The sequence below is a fragment of the Sander lucioperca genome, chromosome 14, assembly GCF_008315115.2.
Source record: "Sander lucioperca isolate FBNREF2018 chromosome 14, SLUC_FBN_1.2, whole genome shotgun sequence".
Taxonomy (NCBI): Eukaryota; Metazoa; Chordata; class Actinopteri; order Perciformes; family Percidae; genus Sander; species Sander lucioperca.
In genome coordinates this window covers 32075738-32096449 of record NC_050186.1, presented here as the reverse complement: position 1 = coordinate 32096449, position 20712 = coordinate 32075738, and the positions used below count along the sequence as shown (strand labels likewise).

General features: G+C 40.8%; 1 protein-coding gene and 1 long non-coding RNA gene across 12 annotated transcripts in view; one reads left to right on the top strand and one right to left on the bottom strand.

Annotated features, from left to right (window-relative positions):
- vav2 (vav 2 guanine nucleotide exchange factor) overlaps positions 1-20712 on the bottom strand; it is a 234543-nt gene that overhangs the window by 109271 nt on the left and 104560 nt on the right. The window lies entirely within an intron of this gene.
- On the top strand, positions 694-15380 carry LOC116034783. Its single transcript, XR_004101201.1, has 3 exons — positions 694-705; positions 14299-14304; positions 15266-15380. It is a non-coding gene; the product is annotated as an uncharacterized LOC116034783 (long non-coding RNA).

Sequence of the window (20712 nt, the reverse complement as noted above, 5' to 3'; positions counted from 1 at the left end):
AAGAGGCTTTGCTTCGTTGATCTAACATCTAAGTGGATTTTTTTGAATTTGCATAAAGAAATGAAACCTTTCAGTGTAAATCATTATGTGACATGTAAAAAAAGGTGGCTTATAGAATCCGCACTCATGGATTGCAAAAAAAAAAAAAAAGAAGCTGGATATACCTTGCCAGCTTTCACAGGTTCTCACTTTACATCATTCTCAACATCTATGGAAAAGGAAATTTCCCAGAAGCTATACAATGTTAAAGCATTCATGTTGAATGTACAGTAGGATGTCACCTGTTATTTACTATATGTAGTTCATTTGCACTGTATGTCACATCATGCTATCCTTGGAATTTGTGTCACTATGCTTACAAATGAAAATATTCTGATTCTGAGCTGTGAGCTGGAGCTCAAAACATATTGCTGCGTGGCAGAAACTCAATCTGACCTGGCCAAAATAGTAATCATAGTAATCGTGATACCTACGACCAAAGAGGATGAGAAGGACAGAAGACAGAAAGAAAAGTCTGATGACCTCTACAAAGCAGTATCAGCTTTGTAGTTTATACAGTGGAAAAAAGGAAATAATTCTAGAGGCAATATACCCTGGGTTATCTAAACCACTACTTACGGTAGTGCCCTCCACAGTGGGAGAAGATGGGGAGCAGCTGGAGTTCAAACAAAACATATTATTCAGAATATAAAACTTCAGATCGGGGTACAAGAAAAATTGACTTCATTGTAAAAACATTGCATTGTGTTTCGTTTGACAGAATAAAACTAAGATGTAGAGTTTTGACAGTTTCCAAGGCACACGTTTCACATTCACCTGAAACACAAACTCACATATACGCACATATATTTATATAAAAATAATACATTTGTTTACATTTAACCAGCCAAAACACTTTAGAGGATTAGTTTACCTGAGAAATGTTGCTAGACTATATGCAAAATGACTACTTATAACAGCTGACACCCTAGTCTATTTCCACGACGTTCCACTTCCGGGATTGCTCCGGTGCTGCAGGAAATTCCGCCGAATGCATGTCTTTTCGCTGAGGTCCATTACCATCTGTTTTCTTTGCATTGGAATTTTAAACTCTGGTGGATTTATGAGGACTATGGTTAACTGCTCCTCAGATCTCTGCAGGGTAAATCCAGACAGCTAGCTAGACTATCTGTCCAATCTGAGTTTTCTGCTGCACGACTAAAACAAGGCTATTTTGCAGCGGCTCCGTGCGGAGCTTAGCGCCGCCCATGACGATTGTGATTGGTTTAAAGAAATGCCAATAAACCAGAGCATGTTTTTCTCCCATCCCGGAATGCTATATGGAGTAGCCAGACCCTCCTCCACAGCGCTGTAGAGGAAGGTCTGGCAATGCGAGAGTACTGAGTCCCTAAATGTTTGATTTCGATGGCTGGCGGTGCAAAAAGATGACATGATAAATGGATCTGGCTGATACCGATCCATCAAAAATGCCTGGACCGGTCCAAATCCAGACCCTGCAGATTGTCTCGGGACAAACCCTCCCTCCCTTCACCCTATCAAACATTCCTCCACCACTTTGTAAACATGGGGAACTTGGTATATTTGCCACTGATATGTGGAAAAGGAGCCAAGAGATATGGCGTAAAAGGAGTAATGAATGGAAGATATGCAGCATGTATAAAAAAAACACACAAAACTTTTTTAAACTTGGTGATCTAATCCAATGTGTGGGTCAGTGGTCTGAGCCATCTGTGTGAGTGGAAGGGAACCCAAACAGCCGTAAGGGGTGTCTGGCCTATGACCATCTCGGCGTGTGTTTCTGTCTATCTCGGTGCTTTGTTTCTCCCTCCACACATCCCTGGCTTATCCACAGGGGGTATCCCGACACACGACGGAACAATGCCCTCAGGACTGATGGGCTCTCATGCAGACTGCTGGCTCTGCATTAAGCAAAGATGCAGCAGAGCTGCGCCCATCACGTCCAGTAGAAACAAACATAATTAAGACTGTCTCCAGCTGAACAATGGCTGCTTTATTCCTCCCCCCTCAAGAGAATAACAACTGCTTCTACAACAACCAACGTAGGTGTGATTGTAAATGTGTATGTATGTTTGTAGGTAACCACACAATGGAGGTAATTCATACAGTGTGTGATAACATTTGACTATTTATAATCACCAAAGGACAACTGCCAGGGACAGAAAGATAGGAAAAAGATAGGAACGATGCAACATCTTTCATAGCAAATCATGTTCTAAGTTATTGTTTTATAATTTATATTATAGCCATGCAGTTATTTGCATAACATTAATGGGAAATAATGGTTACAGATGGTTTTAATTACACTTTTAAACCTATTTCTATCTGTACACAGGGCAATCAGTTCTAGTTTGGTGCCACTAAATCTTGCCAGTAAAACAACAAAGAAAGTATATTATGTAACTGTGTTTGGGTATATTTGTTTCCCAACCGCAGTGATAAAAGTACATGCTGCAACCACAACATCAAAAATGTACCGATTGCAACAAATATTTTTTGATAGATTTGGACAAAGTCAGTCCAGAAAAAATGTGTCAGGAGCGTTTCTGGTATTCTTTTAATCGCCAGTGCTCATGAAAGGGAATAAAGTTCATGGAGAGGACGAAGAGTTATGACCAAAAAAGTAATAAAAAATACATATCCTGGCACTCAAGGTTGGTTGCAAAAAATAAAAGGGTGTAGGGTCTACACCCTGAGGAAGGCTCAAGCCGACATGCGTTGGTGTACTTTTAAATGTCTGGCCAAATGGATTAAAGGCCTTTTATTTTTTGTAACCAACCTTGAGTGCCTGCATATGGTTTTTATGACATGTTTGGTCATAACTCTTCCTCCCCTTATCCGTGAAAGTCAGGTTAGACTTTGTCTACGTATAACTGTACCATTGTGTCTACTCTACCCAGCTGCCTCTTCTTTAGTGTTTAATAAGAAAGACTGGGGTGCTGTCTCCTCACTGCCACTCACAGGGGGCCTGAGAATGAGTTCTTATCTGCTGTGTGTGGTCTCTGAGCACACACACACACAGCATAACAAGCAGAACCGCCTGAGAGATGGACGGCAGAGATACCATACAAGCGAGCAGGAATACATTAATAGTCAAGTGAGATGAGCCATGCAATATTAATCAGAGCATTATCAAACATAATCTCAGATTGACTCTCACATGCCGAGGAGGTGCTTAGAAATGTATACAGGCGCTAAACGAAACCTGAAGTGGGTCTCTGCTGGAGATAATTGAGTTTAATTGAAGGAAAATGAAGGGAGATTACTTTTGTTGGTATAAGTTTGTTGGTGTATCCAGTGAAGGGGAAGTATAGCGACATTTGGCTATTCCCTCAAGTGTTGGAGAGTCGTGTTGTAGTAGCGTATAAGGACAGTACCACATGTGAGGTGAGAGGGGGTTTACATATTCTATCCTCATATCCTCAATTTGTAGAAACAAGTCATTATTTATCATTGTGTGAAAAAAGCATTATGGGTATGCAAAAAAAAACGATTCACATTCGTATCACGATTCAAGCTCTACCAATTCAAAATCGATTCATATTTTTTTAATTATTTTTTTTATTTTTATTAAATTGTATGTCTACTGCAATCACATGGGAAAAGTAACTACATTTACATACTGTGAATCGTTTTTTTGAATCCAGAATTGTTTTTGAATCGAAAATCGATTTTGGATCGAATATCGATTTTGAATCGAATCTTGAGCCTAAAAATCGATATCGAATCGTGACATTTTCTGAATCGTGCACCCCTAAGAAGCATAGTATAGACAGAAGTAATGGTAGCAATGCTAAAAAAGTATGAGGAAGAGCCTGACCTCTCCTAGTTTACCAAAGCAGTGTTTTTTAAAGTGGGGTCCGAAGACCCCTAGGGTTCCTTGAGGGGGTTCCAGGGGGGTCCACAGCAAAAGGGGAATTATTTATTTTCAATAGAATTACATCCGTAAGTAACAAAGTAAGTAACACATGACAGAATATATATGACTATTTTGCTCATGTGTTTTACACATTCTGTGATAAAACATCTATAAGCACAAATTTTATCAGATGGGGGACCCTGGGACAACATCTTATTAAATGGGGGTCCGTGGTCTAATTTGTGTCAGTTTAGGGGTCCTTGAAGTGAAAATGTTTGGGAACCACTGTACTAAAGATATACACTGACAAGGCTGGTTTTTACACATTCACAGGCAGAAAACACAAGAGGTAAGAAGTGAAGACTAAACAAGAAGTACAGTATCTGATGCCAGCAGAGTCTCATTTTCCCCCCAAGTTGACGACATTTCTACTTCGGTGCCCTCAAGGCTGAGGTGGAGCCTGCCAGGCCACATTGGTTGGTATTTATGTGAGTGGGTGGGGGGGGCATGCACACACAGCATGCACCTCTACACCTGTGTGTGTGTGTGTGTGTGTGTGTGTGTGTGTGTGTGTGTGTGTGTGTGTGTGTGTGTGTGTGTGGGCATCTGCGGGAAGGTGGTGACCAGCAGTAACCAGCCCAGACAGACGGCTGAGGGAACGCAACGAGGCAGCTTTTCCTCATTACCGCCGCCTCTCGAGGTCAAGCAGAGTTTCTCAGTCTGAGTGAACATGGGGGGTTTTGAGTGTGAAAATTGAGTTTTTTTCATTTTTGCAGTAACAAGACTCTCCTGGGTTTGTTTACATCCTCTGCAAACACAAGCAGTAGAGACTTTGTAGCTTCTCTTAAACACACGCACCAAGAGATACACTTTTGATTGTTCTGGTTGCCTGCCAACCACCTCAATGATTTTCATTCCTACATAACAGTCTGGCACTCACAAATCTATAAATGTGTGCAGATGCGTCTGAGAGGCTCACTGTGTGACTGCAGGATCAGACCCTGAGCCTGCAATCTTCTAGATGTGCACGATAGTTGCAATTATAACCTGTGACACTTTTCAGTCTAAAGAGAGCGAGCTTCAAAGATTGTTGAACATTCAAAAATAAATGTAAAATGCCATAGTGAACAAAATCTAAGAAAAACAAACAAAAAAAAGATTATTTTACTGGATTAGGTAAGGGTGTGTGTTGATGAGGACTAATACGGATTAAATCAAAAATGTTTACAGCAAAAAGTCATCTCAGCCCCGCAGGACACAAACAAACCTAAAATGTTTTATGAATCATGGAGGAGAAACCCTGAAGACATACAGTCCAAAGCCACACAGCGCATAAAGCTGCCTGTTTTTAATATTAAAAACCAAAACAAAAGCTCGGATTCTGCTAGATAAAACACAGTTTGACAAAGTGCTTCGCTCTGAAACATCCTGCTCATATTTCACCTACTCAACTGGGTTGTTTGTATGCGCACAAGGTCACATCAATTATCACACTTAAAGGTGATGCGTCTGGAAGGAGTTTTTCACCCGAAAGTTAGCCAGTGATTGTTACTGTCGTGACGTCAAGCTGATTAGCTCAATTCATTTTGTATGAACCCACCCAAAAAAGAGCAGAGGACCTGATATTCAAACAAATGGGAACATGATGTGTTTAGTCACACGCGTAGTCTTTTAGGCGTGCTTCTGGGCATGCACAGAAGGGAAATACTGTTTTTCATTGCATATGGCTGAATGATTTAAGCTGCAACAACCTAAGGATGCAACAAGCCATGAATCTAAAATCACTGAGCGGCTGTCTGAAGACGAGAAAGAATATAAAAGAGAAATATCACACTGATTGTTGTTTATTAATATCAATTTCCAAAACTGCATTGTTTTCCAGGTTATTTTGGTGTTTGTGTGGGAAGTGTGTGTGATGATGACTTAAAATAACAACGCAGAATATGCAAATTCGAAGCCGACTCGAACAGCAAAAATAAAACTATGTAAGACTACTATAATAGTCTACAATTATTTTTACTTTACTTTATTTGTGTGCATATTGTATACACTTTTGGTCGGTGTAGGTGCTCAAAAGCTGCTCATAGAATGTCTGTTCATACCCAGAACACTTCACTCGATGATGAATTACAGCCAGGGAAATAGGAAGAAAAGACTAATGTCTGATATAAGACTTTAAATCATTCTGACCCAGGTCAGCTAAAGATGGACTTTGAAACCAGGAAAACTAAAGTATAACTTTGATACCAGGAAATACTGTACAGTAGTTCTTCCTGGCATGGATAGGCTAATGACAGCATCATCAGTTTAGGGGGTGAGTGAATAGAGCCATCTTATTTAATATGTTACATACTTACATATTACATTATATTATATACATATTTTGACTTTGGCTTTGAGTCATACATATATTTAGTCATTTCATTAGATTTCAATTCAATTTGCTTTAAACATTTCATCTTGAAAAACACATATTCAGCAGATACTGTAACCTCAAAAATCCAATTAGAAAAACGGTAAAGCTGGTTTGTGATTTGATTAAAAAACACTCACTTGCCAGAATATTAGGTACACTTTGCTAAAACTATTGCAGTCTAATACAACATTTCTGCAACACATCTAACTGTGATGAACGTTATTTGTACAGTTTCTGTTGCCACTGTTTTAGAGAGGGCTTGATTCATATTCACATATATTTCCGCACTCTATATTTCTCATAAAGTTCCTATCCTGTCTAGATGTTTGATAAATGGACATATTTCCCTTTACTAGTCCTACAGTAGCTACGGTTCGAATGATGGCCCGTTGGGAATATTTGTTTACTGATCTTTAAACCCCCTTGTCAGTATACCGCACGTATTGAACCGAAACACAGAAGTGAGCTGTATGACAAAGTAACAGATGATGAAAACAGTAGGTGTGCGCTGCGCTCTTTTTCATTTACTCTCCTCTGCAGACCCCTCTCCTCCTATCGCCTCTCACAGGACCCTAAAGAGTCATTTCTCCAGTCTGTCAGAAGGCTCTGCTTGAAAGGATCCAATACGAAACTGCCATTTATACAGTATATAAATTCCATATTCACGCCACCTCCAGACGTATCGTTTTCTTTTACTTCTCCATCACAGAAGCAGTGGAAGTAATTTAGTGAAGGAATATGGAGAGTGTCAGCCAGTGGGAGATAAAGATGCTGGTGCCTCTCTCTCTCCCCCACCCCCCCCGAGGGAGAAAAGGAAGGTATTGCATTTTTCCCAGACAGGCTCTGGTTGCCACCATGTAGAAGCTGCTGTTGGTTGCTAAGCCATATACTGTTAGAAGTATTAACCCTCCGAATATTGCACTTCATAAGCTGTCATGTCAGAGCTGCTGGGTGTTACAGACTATACTACCGTAACTGGCAAGGGATATGTGAGCAGCGGGATGTGACTAAAATACTGATGGAGAACAACTGCTTTAAAGCTTTAGTGCGTAACTTTTTCATATTAATGAACATCCGTTATATTCACGTAATTGCCAAATGAGTTGCTACAAAGCTACATAAGACTATCAGCTCCACACAACTCTCTCTGTATTTCTCAGTATGGCTATGTTGAGAATATTGTGTCGCCGATCTGGAATCTTCCCTTTATGACGTCATAAGGGGAAAGGTTACCTCCCCTTTCTCTGCTTTGCCCGCCAAGAGAATTTGGCGCACCCATGAGAAACATCATGGCTTGCAAACAAGCAAAGTGGCAGCTGGTCAAGGCCACACCCCCACCCTCCACCTTGCCCCCCCTCTCCTCCTCAATAACTACAGACACAGAAATGGCACATCCTAAGTAAAGCTCATTGTGGGACTGGCTCTAGTGGCTGTAATTCTGCACCAAGGCTGAATTTCGGGAAAGAGACTTCAGATACAGTATTAGGGGACCACTAAGGCCTATATAAAAGAGACTTCAGATACAGTATTAGGGAACCACTAAGGCCTATATAAAAGAGACTTCAGATACAATATTAGGGAACCACTAAGGCCTATATAAAAGCATCCAAAAAGCAGCATGTCATAGGACCTTTAAGGAAAAAAGTGGATTTTACAGGTGCAGCAACTGCATACAGAGGCAATGAAGAGATGCAAGAAGGCATGAAAAGACACAAATTCACTCTATTCACAAATTTTTAGCAAGAAATATGCGCATATCGCTAAGCTGTACAGCTTAACTTCATGAGCATACAAACACAAGGACAAAAAAAAGAGGAACTGGAGGAAAATAATGGAAAAACTGGAATCTGAGTCTGAGCTGTCACACATGGTCAGTGCATACAATGGTAGCTAGCTGATGTCTGTACTGTCAGCACATTGGTTGTCTGTGACACCAAAAACACAAATTCAAATGGTAAGTTAGGAGGTAGAAGCTTATTGAGGTGCTAGTCTCGATCTCTATTTACTGGATAATCGCGCCAGATGTTCCGTCAGATGTCCCTCGCCTCACAGAACTCTGTTTGTTTGGGGAAACAACAACCACCTTCGAGTTAGCAAGCTACGTGCTGACAATCACAATTTTTTAAGAGAAATTGGATTGTGCAACAAGACCTGCTTGGTTCTTTCGGGGAATGGTTGTAACCAAGTTCCTTCCTGAGACCATTTTGCAGACCCACTGTCTTTGCGAACAGAGCTTAGCCCCGCCCAAGACAATTGTATTGGTTTAAAGAAATCCTGAAACAACCCAGAGCATTTTTTTCCTCCTATCCAGGGGTGTATGTGTCGAGGGGCCAGACCTTACTCTGCAGCGCTGTGGAGATAGGTCTGGCAATGCGAGACTATTAAGGTACAGACTGGAGGTGAAGTATTTTTTTTAGCTATATTAATTTGGACTAATTTCACTGCGTAGTCCATGTTTATTCAGACTACACAAAGAGATAATGTAACACATGTACAGACGTCCGCCCAGACTTAGATTGATCTCTACTAAGAACACTTCTTTATGTTATTTTTCCTGCAGTGTCTCTCCATATTCTTCTCGCCATCTGTACATTCAAATAATAAGAAGCTCGAGTTGAAACATTTTTACCTCGCACTGATGGGCTTCACTTCAACTTGCGCCTTCTAGAGCAAATCCACATTGTTTCATGTCTACTCATGTTTTTCTATTGCCCCTTTTATTAAATCAAAGAGGACAACAGAATAGGATTTACAGGTCCTATTCTGTATTGATTTTCTGTCTAGACATTTAGAAATGGCAATTCCTTTCATCCCAAATCTAAATAAAAGCACACTACATATGTAGCCTCTTTTTTATGCAGTCTGAATGGTGCTGCCATCATGATATGGAGTATTGCAGGGGAGAGAGCCTTGCAGCTAATTGATCTGATATGAGGCGATGGGCCTGTGTGCGTCTCTGTTGTTCTAACCGCGAGATAATCATGATCCATTTCCCAGTTGGCCAACCAGGGCCACGATGGTGCATCCTAATATAATCCATCGAGCTGGGTTTTGTCTGGTTCGGATAAGTGCTGTAATTAATTATATTAGTGGGGGAAACTTCATTAGCTAGCTAGACCTCGGTTTCAGCACACCTCGGCCTGAGAAGCTCATGTATTCAGCTCACAAGAGTAACTGCATAAATATGCACATACGCTTAGGTAATTACTTTCATGTCATTGTTCATTCACATGTTTGTGTCCATGGGCCCCAGAGGAAAATAGGAATTATTGTTGCTTGTCAAATGCGCTGAGTTAGGTTTGAAGATGACAACCATTATGAAAGAACAAGTATTCTTACTTGGAAAAAGCACAAAATAAGACTCACTGTATTTTAACCCAGGACTTCAAGTGTATCAAAGGTACCAGAATAAATGTATTTCTGAAATTCTGGGTACTCCTGCATGAAGAAACAGACACAAAAAGTGAATTTCAATAAGTAAGAATATTCGTAAGACCCCCTACACACCCACAGTATATCCACACTGGTGTTTTCACTTGCATGATTAGACCTCTTCTGTGTCTGAAATCTCCTTCACTCTCTTGTTAGGCCACGTCCACACGTACCAAAACAATCTTTTTTTTCCCCGTCTTCCCTGGCATTGTTTCAAGAATGTTTGCGTCCCAACGGATCCATTTGTAAATGACTTAGAAATTCACCAAAAACGGAGAAGAAGAGGCGGAGCATGCGCATAAAGCTTTCGCGCTGTATACAAACAGACCGTAGAAGAAGAAACCAAACACAAGAAGAAGACGACGAAAATGTATAGTGCAAGGAAACCAGAACACAAGCAAGTAGTCCGCCGTTGTTGTTGTTATGAGACGTCGTCGCGGGGTATGAGGTCGAAGGCTAGAGGTCGAGGGGTGTGGTGATGACATCATTGATACGCAAGTATGCGGCTCCGCGTCCAAACGAAGACACGAGGGCGGCGTTTTCGAAGGTGCGTCTTCAGGCAGTGCATTTGCAGGATTCGTTTGGACGATCGGCCAAAACGATGCACAACAGCCGTGTTTCCTTTAGGATTTTTTTTAGCAGTGGGGGGGTGGGGGTCTGTCTGAACAACAACAACAACCCCACCCGCGCCCTGCCACCAAATGTTTTATGTATGAAACGGAACTGTCACTTCGTTGCAACACAAACAAATATATTTAATCACCTCTATTCACACACAATGAGGCATATTTTCAGTTGTGATTGAACTGTATTTTTTGAGGAACTTTAGGGCACTTAACATCTACAACAGGTCTACACTTAGAACGGACCCACCGCGGTGACGTTTTTAGTGGAGCTGTTCGTTTAATAGTGGACTCGGAAGAAAGCGAACGTTTTGACAATAAACTACATCAACACAACAGTATGTGGAGTTAAACTGGACGGGCCCAATAACCTCTGAATAGTTCTACTTGTTAAACTGCAATGTGAGCGGCAGCCAACGGGGGGTGCATTATGTCGGCAGGATTTAAAAGGCAACCGCAACTACATTTTTTGTACACCCCTATTTCTGATACCGTGGTGGCAGAAATTTTGCCATGGTGGGCCGCCACTACAAAATCAACATAGAGGAAACACCGAAAACATGTGCATTTACACCAAAAAGTGTTTCCGTGTGGATGGCCCCTTAGTTTGTTGCACCTATTAGGGCAGGACAACTTACAGTACCCTGTTGTCTGCCTCATTGGTCCATTAGTGTTGTGACCTCATGTAATTACAAGCATAGCTCCGCCCAACTAACCTGACTAATCAGCCAGAGTCATTGAAAACACCTGTGTGGGTGTGCAGGGCCTTTAGATCTTTTTCACTTGGACATTTTCACTTGGACATGGGGAAACACAGGTGAAACTAATTTTGTTAACGACGGCTCAGTTTCCCCAGCTATTTGTTGGCAAGTCAAGTAGTAGCAGTTATCACTGTCGATATCCCGCAGAATGAACGGCAGTGAAATGTTAGGATAGAACATGGAACTGTTTCCCATCTTTGTATCACAAAAAATTCTAACAATATGTTACTGGGTAATTTCATTTAAACTCCTGTCTACAGAGGAAGTGTGTTTTTTTTCTGCCCTTTACTCCTTATTCTGCAATCATGCAGCACCATGTTAAAGACAATAATAACATAATTACAAAGAATGCCTATTATGTAATGTACATATATTGTTACATATTTAAAATTCGTACTAATCTCTATGGATATTGCTGTTAATGTACCTAGTTACTCTTAGTCCACACAGATAATCTGCAGTGCAGTGCACAGAGAAAAGCGACACAGACACACACACACACACACACACACACACACACACACACACACACACACACACAAAGATCATAAACTTTAAATGTAAACACATGGCCTCGACCTGCAAGCAGAAGCAGCACGGTCAAGCAAACACTTAACAACTACTGCAACCTGATGAACTCAGAGGACACAGGGCTTTGTTCCACACACACTATATTAATGACACAAGTACACAAGACAGATCAACAGCTGGACTTGCAGAATCAATAAAATATTCAGCCGGCAGCTCAGCGCTCGGCGCTCAGCTGAACAGCAGAGCTGTCCTAGTTGTTTATTCAGAAGAGCGGCGGCTTGTTTGTCCATAATGAGCTTCCTCATTAAGGTGTAGGAGGACGGATGAGGAGAACGAGTGTATCAGGGGTAAAGGGGCAAGCAGTGTGTGTGTGTCTGTCTGATAGATGCTGCTGAGGATAGGAGGGTTTGGTGTGTGTGTGTGTGTGTGTGTGTGTGTGTGTGTGTGTGTGTGTGTGTGTGTGTGTGTGTGTGTGTGTGTGTGCTTGCGTGTGTGCTTGTGTGCATGTCTGTGGAGTACCAGCAGCATTTGGACTCTGCTCTGTCTCTGTAAATGGTCCAATGTTCGCCTGTTTGTTGCTTACTCTTCTCATGATGGATGGATACACACAAACTAAATGTTATACATACATGTTTATTAGATGAGAGCTGCAACTAACATTTTGTTTTTAAATTCATGTCTTTTTTTTTCCAGATTAATTTGTAAAATGTCAGAGGACAGTGAAAATGCCTCTCACGATTTCCCAGAAAAACCCAAAAGTCAAAAACCATAATCAGCACCGAATTCTGAAATTCATCTAAGTGATTCTTCATTTCAGCACTAGTTTTGTTCAGTTTCTAGTCTCAAATTTGCTCTTCATCAGACTGTCTTTATATTCATCAAATCAGTGCAACGTTTATCATGCAATCTTTGCATCCATCTTCCTTCTTCATCACGTCAATTAAAGACTTATCACCGAATATCACCCTTTACATCTAATTGCACTGATTGGTGTCATGTCATTTTTCTGACTGTTTCTCACTCTCTTTGTTTACATGTATCTCTCTCTCTTTGTTTCACTGCCTCTACTGTATAATTCCCCCCCCCCCCGTTTCCTACTCATTCTGACAGCCAGTCTTTTGGGGGCGTTGTAGGGAGTGAGAGAGAAGGCGGGTAGAATTGATTGTAAAGGGCTGGAAAGACAACGTAATAACTGGGACTATAGATAGAACTACCCAGGTCCCGCTGTGGGAGCGCTTGGATTCCTGTCCTGCTGGATTCCAGTGCAGACAAACACACACACACACACACACACACACACACACACACACACCTACTTAAACACACAAACATCCCTCTACATTCAAGGACAGGGCAGGGGCAGAGTACAGTGGGGAACGTGGTCAGGATTAACAGTGAAACCTGCTGAAGGATAAATCCACAAACCATGGCGGTTTTTTCTTCATCTTAAGCATCCCTGAGCTAATATATAATGCAGGTTTACCTCAGCTTGGGGGCCAACAAAAACCCACCGCCACACTTCAAGGGCAAACTCGGACTGTCAAAAACTATAGAGCAGTATTGGCATGAGAAAGTCGGACGCAGGCCATACGCAGGTATAAACAAGGTCAGATGTCAAACCACTGGGGGGGGCGGGCATCATCTCCAATCTCATGCAAGTAGGCTAGCGAGGTCTATAAGGGATTCCAGGGCTATCTATAGTGAGTGTGTAATGATAACCCACAATGCAATAAAGCTCTCTGTTCCAGGAGGTCTTACAGAATAGATTTCATCAGGGAAATTAGTCATTCTAACAAACCTCTATCTACTTCTGCTCTCTGAGGACTCTCTCTTTTTTTGCTGCAGCCACTCCCTCCTCCTCTCTGTCACTTTAAAATGCCCAAAATTAAATATTGTTTTGTTATGTTCTCCGTTAAAGCAAAGAAAAACTGTCAAAAAAAAACATTTTATTCAGTACATCTTCTCCATAAGGCTTTAGATAAAGCCGGTCCCTTAGGACATGCTGTCGAACACCAAGCTCCTGTTCTCCTCTGGCTGGCCCTTTAGAGAATTCCCTTACTGTATTCTCAAACTTTAAAAGGGTTTACTTCTTCAGAATCAGAATCAGAAAAAGGTTCATTGCCACAATAAATACACTTATGTGGAATTTGCCTTGGTGAATGGAGCAAACATAAACAAACATACTGTATATACAGAATATATATATATATATATATACATATATATATATATATATATATATATATATATATATACAGAATATATATATATATATATATATATATATATATATATATACACACACACACACAAAATAACTGTTGCATTAGAAAATAAAAAAGAGGCTGAATGGTTGAGTGCAGAATGTGCAAAGTATATGTATTATGTGCAATGAGCAGATGTTTTTTTTTTTTTTAACCTTTATTTTACCATTTTAGATGTATAGTCCAGTATAGTGCTGATGCATGTTTATTCACCATAGGAAGGGGATCTATGTATGAAGCAGACTACTGGGCTGAGTGTAGCAAGAATTATCCTGCAACTGACGCCACACTTTGCCCTGCCAACAAGTGCAGCGAGCAAGAGTCAGTTAAAAAACACAGAACACGGGCGATCTGATTAATGAAGCCATGTTAATCAGCCGCGAGCATCCGAGAGTGACGAGTGAGAGTGTTGACTGACACCATGTATCTATTTTAGACACTCGCGTCAGCATGTTTAGCCCTCTCGGTTGACATTGAGGCTCATCCAAGAGCTCTGTGATACGGACGTATGCATGCGTTATGAACAAACCCCTGCACTGCACAGACAGCACAGAACATATTCTCAAAAGAAATCAGACCCAACAGATCTGCTCTTTGAAAACATAAAAATATATTTGTTTTTCGAAGGATTTCACTGGATTTTTCAAACATATTCTCAACCAATTGTTCTCATGCTGTCAAAATGAAATGCATCAGCAGCCTCACCTGAATTCACATAATTTACCTCAAAATAACCCCACATGGAGCTCATTGTCTCCAAAAATATTTTCAACGATTTGTGTAAACAGCAAAGCTGTTGTCAGGAGGAGGGGAGCTGTTTTTGTATGTTAAACTGAAGCATCATGGGACAAATGAAAGCATGAGAAGGAAGAAATGTTCACTCACGCTCATAAGTTGTTGCATATTGCTTTAGTGTCCAAATGATTATGATTGGAGTGTTTGATGGAAGGCACGTGAGGACGCTGTGTATTTCAGTGCAAAGGTTGGAGATGGCAGTCAACATTTCTGGACTCCAGAGTCCAGAAAGCTTTAGCATGTGCGGTGAATCCCGGGTAATCCCAGGGGGAAGCAGCACAGGGGACACTGGGACTTTGGGTGCCACTTTGACAGGTCACAGCGGGTCACAGGCCGGGATGTCAGTTGGTGTCAACCCTACAGTCACATTAGCTACAAAAAACAGCGACACACACTCGCTTGATGGGCGTTCCTGGGCGTGCCTAGCCTACTCCTGGTTGCTTGGCAAAAGTAAACAGAAATTCTCTGGTGCTACCTTCAAGCACGTCCCCTCTGTTTACTTTGTGGATAGACCCATAGATATACGTATGAATGACCAAATCTAAGGTTAGATTGTACAGGACCAGGAACATGGACACCACTAAAATAATGTTTTCCTCCATTTTCTCACAGCTTTGCGGAACTAAAGTTTGATCGATTTGTTTCTGTGAACGTTGGACATGGTGACGCTTCTGTATCGATAGTAGCATGCTATTGCCTAGTATCTGCAAGAGGTCACAAGTCACTTCAGAGGTATTGTCAAGTCACATGAACGATGTTTTTGGATTTGAAAGTATTTGTTTCTTGTTAGGGGTAACAAAATATATGAGATAAAATGCCAGACATATCAGATATATACAGAAATACAATGTCCTGAAGCGTTTCCGCCATCTTAAATGATTGTCTTCGACTCAAGCAACCAACATACATACGTCACACTACCCTCACACTGCCTTCACTCCGATTGGCAGTCGCTTTGTTGCATCGCTCAGCATTTGCATGAAATAGACTTCTTGTCTATTTTGGCCCCGCCTTGCTCGTGGCAGCAGCAAGCTCGTCGCTTGTCGCTGGCTTTATGGCCACTCCCATTGAAAATGAATGGCAGCCTGCCGCTTTTTTGCTGTCTCTTGTAGCTAATGTGACTGAGGAGTTACTTGGAAAACTCGTTAGATTTAGATGACACGTACAGTCCAATATATAGAATATGTGTCAGCCTATACTAGAATAAAAGTTTGATATATATATAAAAATAACTCAACACAGTTCTTTTTAAAGATCAAACAAGAAACAAAAAGGAAACGGCTGCACAGGACCACCAATTGAAAATCTATGTGTGAAAGCATGAGTGGGTTTCTTTCCCTGTTCTTTGCTTCCTGTCAGCCCCAATCTTGATGTTATTTTGGACTACAGATTTGCCCACATACTACAGGGCTTAATTAGCTTCTCTGAAAGGAGGTCATTAAGAACACACAGACATAATGAGGCCAGTCGTTGCTGTCTTGGCATCCGAACCCTTGCTCAGACACGCAGGAAAGATGATGTCTTAAACTTCAACAGAGAGTCCCTACAGTTTAGTTCGGACAAAAGAGGAAGAAAGATCAAAGAGAAGGAAAAAAAAAAAAAAAAAAAAAGGGAAGAAATAATCACAGCGGGTGTTGATTGATTTGGTTTTCAATAGCATGTTGCACATCGCCACCCTGCACCGAGTTACATCAAGTAGGCAGCAGGGTGATGATGGCATCGTTCTGCTGCACACTGGCGCGTTGCCACCGATGCACAGTCCAACCCTCAGGGTACAACAGTGCATGGAAAGCACTTTCTGGACGGCCAGAAAATTGCTGTCCAGTGTGTGAAAAAGTCTTCTGGCGCCCCTTTCACTTCTCTTCCTCTTTCCTGTTGCTTCTTTATACAGTTTCATTTTCCTCTTCTACATGAAACCCAAAGAAAGTTTAAAATAAAAGTCTCTTTTCGGATTTCATTGAGATAAATACTGAAAATGCCCCCCCCCCCCCAATAAATGCAATGCTTGCTTTGTCGTTTTGCAGTATGAATCAGTGTCAAGTGTGTATTAGGGCTGCACAATATGAGGAAAATATGCAGAAACATTGTAGAATATTGCGATAACGATATTACTTGCGATAAATAAAGAGCTATTAAAGTGTACTCAGTTCTGCATTTCTGTATTCCTTTAAATACAACACACTGCTTGTTGAATTTGAAACAAACGAAAGGAAATCATTTCCAACACTCGTATGTTGAACAAATTGAACATTAAATTGAATATAAAAGGCACCACTATAAAAAAAGCATGACAGTTAGATCATAAGGACATTTTCTTTTGCAAAAATAAACAAAAACTAAAAATAAATCTCGGAGTGTCTTTTGCGTTCTGTCGCAGCCTTTCGAGATGTGTATATTGCGCCAGTTGATTTTGCGATGACGATAAAAAAAACATATATTGTGCAGCCCTAGTATGTATACAAATATCGCTAACACTTTACTTGAAGGTATCTGCATAAGAGTGACATGACACTGTCATGAACACATGACACATGAACCCTAACCCTAACCCTAACTTGTCATGACAAAAACCGAATGACACTTACTAAAAGAAGCATTATGTCATAAACGTTTATGACTTGTTCATAATGTTTATGACACGTTCATGACAGTGTCATGTCACTCTTATGTAGCTACCTTCAAGTAAAGTGTAACCCAAATATCTAATGCTAATAATAATTCCGTAATAGTGTGAGCATTGCAATAGTTTCCCTTCCAGTCTGCTGAGCCCCAGCTGTCTCATCGTGACTCATCCTGTCCGTCTGATGCGTCTCTGATGCGATGCTGCATTAGCCTCCCTGTTGTATTTGCTTGATGTCATGTCCTGTGTCCTCTATGCTGCATTAACATCTGACTCTGGAGCGGCCCATTAGGTCTTACTGTCTCTCACATTATATGTAATGTGAATCTAGCAGTGCACATCAGTTTCGATCTGCATCATAGGCGGCCTGTTTTACACCTGTGATTCCCTGACAACCCCCCATTAAAACATCATACACAGTGTGGAATAATGATCATCGCATCTCTCTCGTCAGATCTGGGTCAAGAACACGGAGTGCTCTATTTGCATTACTGTTTAAGAGATTTTGCCAGAGATTTTGTCACAGTTACCTACATACAAGTCGGTGAAAAGAAACATTTTCTTTTGCAACCTTAATTTGGAATTTTTGGCAATCATTCCTACTGGTTAGCATCACTTATAGCAACTGGTGATATTACCAGTACAACACCGCAAGACGCACTAATAAAGATCACTAATCAATAGTAGTAGCACTAATAGCAGTAGTGCCAAAAACTGCGGTTCACCATCAATTTTGGCTCTTCAGAAACCTATGGGTGACGTCACGCAGACTAGGTCTTTATTTGATACAGTCTATGATGTTGTAACTGAACACCAGAACGCGGAAATCCAAATTCAATTCAAAATTCACGCAGCACAAAGTAGAAACATTTGAGATAAAACATTCAAGAAAGAAAAAAGAAAGAGCGATAATCCAAGATTAGCATTCACTCACAGCTGTTAACACCCTCATGGAATTTTGTCACCTAGGACTTTATCCTAATCACAGCGATTGGATGAAAGGATAAATGAAAGCGGGAAGAAAAATCTATTTTTTCAAAGGCACTTGTAAAATGTGATCTATTCTGCCACGGTAATCTCTTAATTGTAAAACTTCTACTGTGTGATATTAATGATGGCCCAGAGACATGAGTACTGATCCACACGGGCACGAGTTGTAATAGCGGCGGGTAATGAAGCTGAAAGGTGTCTGCATCAAACACGGCTCCAACTCATTTCTCTGCGGCTTCCCTTTTTGTCCTGCACTTTTAGATTATATTAGCATCCATTAATGACCCAAGCCATACTGCAGCAGCCAGGGCCTCTTTTGTTCCCGCTGTGTGATGACATTCATGCTGTCACCTTCGCTTTGATTAAAGATCAAATCAAAAAAAAAAAAAAAAAAAAAAGCGCCTCTTCAATAAATTCACACTGGGTGAAAATATTGTCTTCCCCTGAGAGAGAAGACGGATTCAGACAAATGAGAGCTGCTAAATGCGACCGAGACGGCGGACTGAAAGTGTCTCCGAGCTTCAAGGGTCTTTGGTGGAGCTGCTCGGCTGAAAAGGTAACCCCAGAGGGCTGTCTGACTGACTTATGGAGATTGATCTTCTACAGACTTGATACTTGAGCAGGTGAGGCTTGGACTTGGATCGGGACTGGGGAATCACCCCTTCATCACTGATCTATAATGGATCAAACCCCCGAAGAAGAAGAAAAGAGTAAGAGGCAGGGTAGAAAAACGCAAAAATGAGCCAGACATAGAAGGTGAAAGGGAGAAAGAACAAGACATAGAAAACAGAAAAGGGAGCATGACGATTGAAAGAGATTATTAAATATTGTCATTTTCAGATTTAAAAGGACCATATAGGGGTTTTGTTTCCCGCAATAAACTACAAATTGCAAATTCAGCCCTCAAGGCATACTATAAATTCTTAGATTGATAACCTAGCGTCTAGGCTCCATTGGTTGCCACTTGTTTTAATACCCTATAAAATCAACATGCAGACTGGTAAAGCTGCTGCAAGTAATGGGCATATTGAAAACTCTCATCTATTACCGTATTAGCCCAAATATAACACTTTTCTTTCCCACAAAAATTGTAGTTTGAAAAAGGGAGAGGGCGGGTGGGCGGTGGGGGGTCGTGGGTGGGGGGTGGGGGGGTAAATATTATATTTGAGGTCTAGACGGATAGCAGAGCAAATATTCTTTTTCAATGGAGAGAGTACCAGTGTCCGGCAAGACCTGCTCCAACATAACGGCTGAGTTCCAGATCGCATACTTTTTCTTTTCAGTTTTAATACCTACTGCAGCTGCCCTTACAAAGTACATACTCTTGCATGCAATATACATTAAATTGGGACATACTACTTCTGCATAACATTGCGCTTTGACCTTTGACCCTCTTGCTCCTATATGTTGCGGAAAGGATTATGGGTAAGAATAGTCAAAAAAACATGCTGGCTTGCATATCGCAAAAAAACGCAGTAGGACATCCTGGTATTTTTGGCATATGTATACGACATACTATGTATTGGGACATACTATGTATTGGGACATACTATGTATTGGGACATACTACATCTTTTTATGGCATACTAAATAGTATGGTAGTATGGGTATTGGAATGCAGGGCTGATGTATTTTTTCTAGCTCTAATGTTGCTAGCAATGTTTTTTTAGTAAGCCCTAATAATGTTTAGTTAGGCAAATGTAACCTACAATTACAATTATTTGACTAATCTTAAGCATGCATGGAATTCAGACCTAGAAGACAGTAAGAAGGCATTGTGACAGACTTTGTAAAAAAATAAAAATAAAAAGATAATGCTAAATGCTATTGTTTCTTGAATTGAAAGAGCCTGCCAAATAAAATCATGTATGCTGGAGTGTCCTTGACGAGGGAGAGAGTTTCAAAACAGTCCCTGCTTCAGCCACAATAATGTATTTTGTAGGGCTGTCCTCGACTAAAGAAATTCTTAGTCGACTAACACTTATATGATTTTGTCGATTAATCGATTAGTTGATGTAATCGACAGCTGTGCTCTTTGAGAGGTGGTTAAGACTAGAAAAGCACAATATAAATGTAGTTAATGAACCATCTGTAAAACTGAGTTTCTCCACAATTAATCCTGCAAAAGCACCACTTTAAATCTTGTGTTTACCAGAAATGTGCTCATAAGTTTCTTGGAAATGAGTAATTAAGCATGAATAAGCATAATAAATGCGTCATCAACTAAAGAAATCTTAGTCGACTAAGACCAAAACGACCGATTAGTCGACTAATCGACTAAGAGGTGGCAGCCCTAGTATTTTGGATTAAAATATAGACACTTCCCCAACTTCCTGAATGTAGATGACATGATATTAACCTCAGGTGTGTGATGAAAGCAGCAAAGTCATTAAAACGCCACCA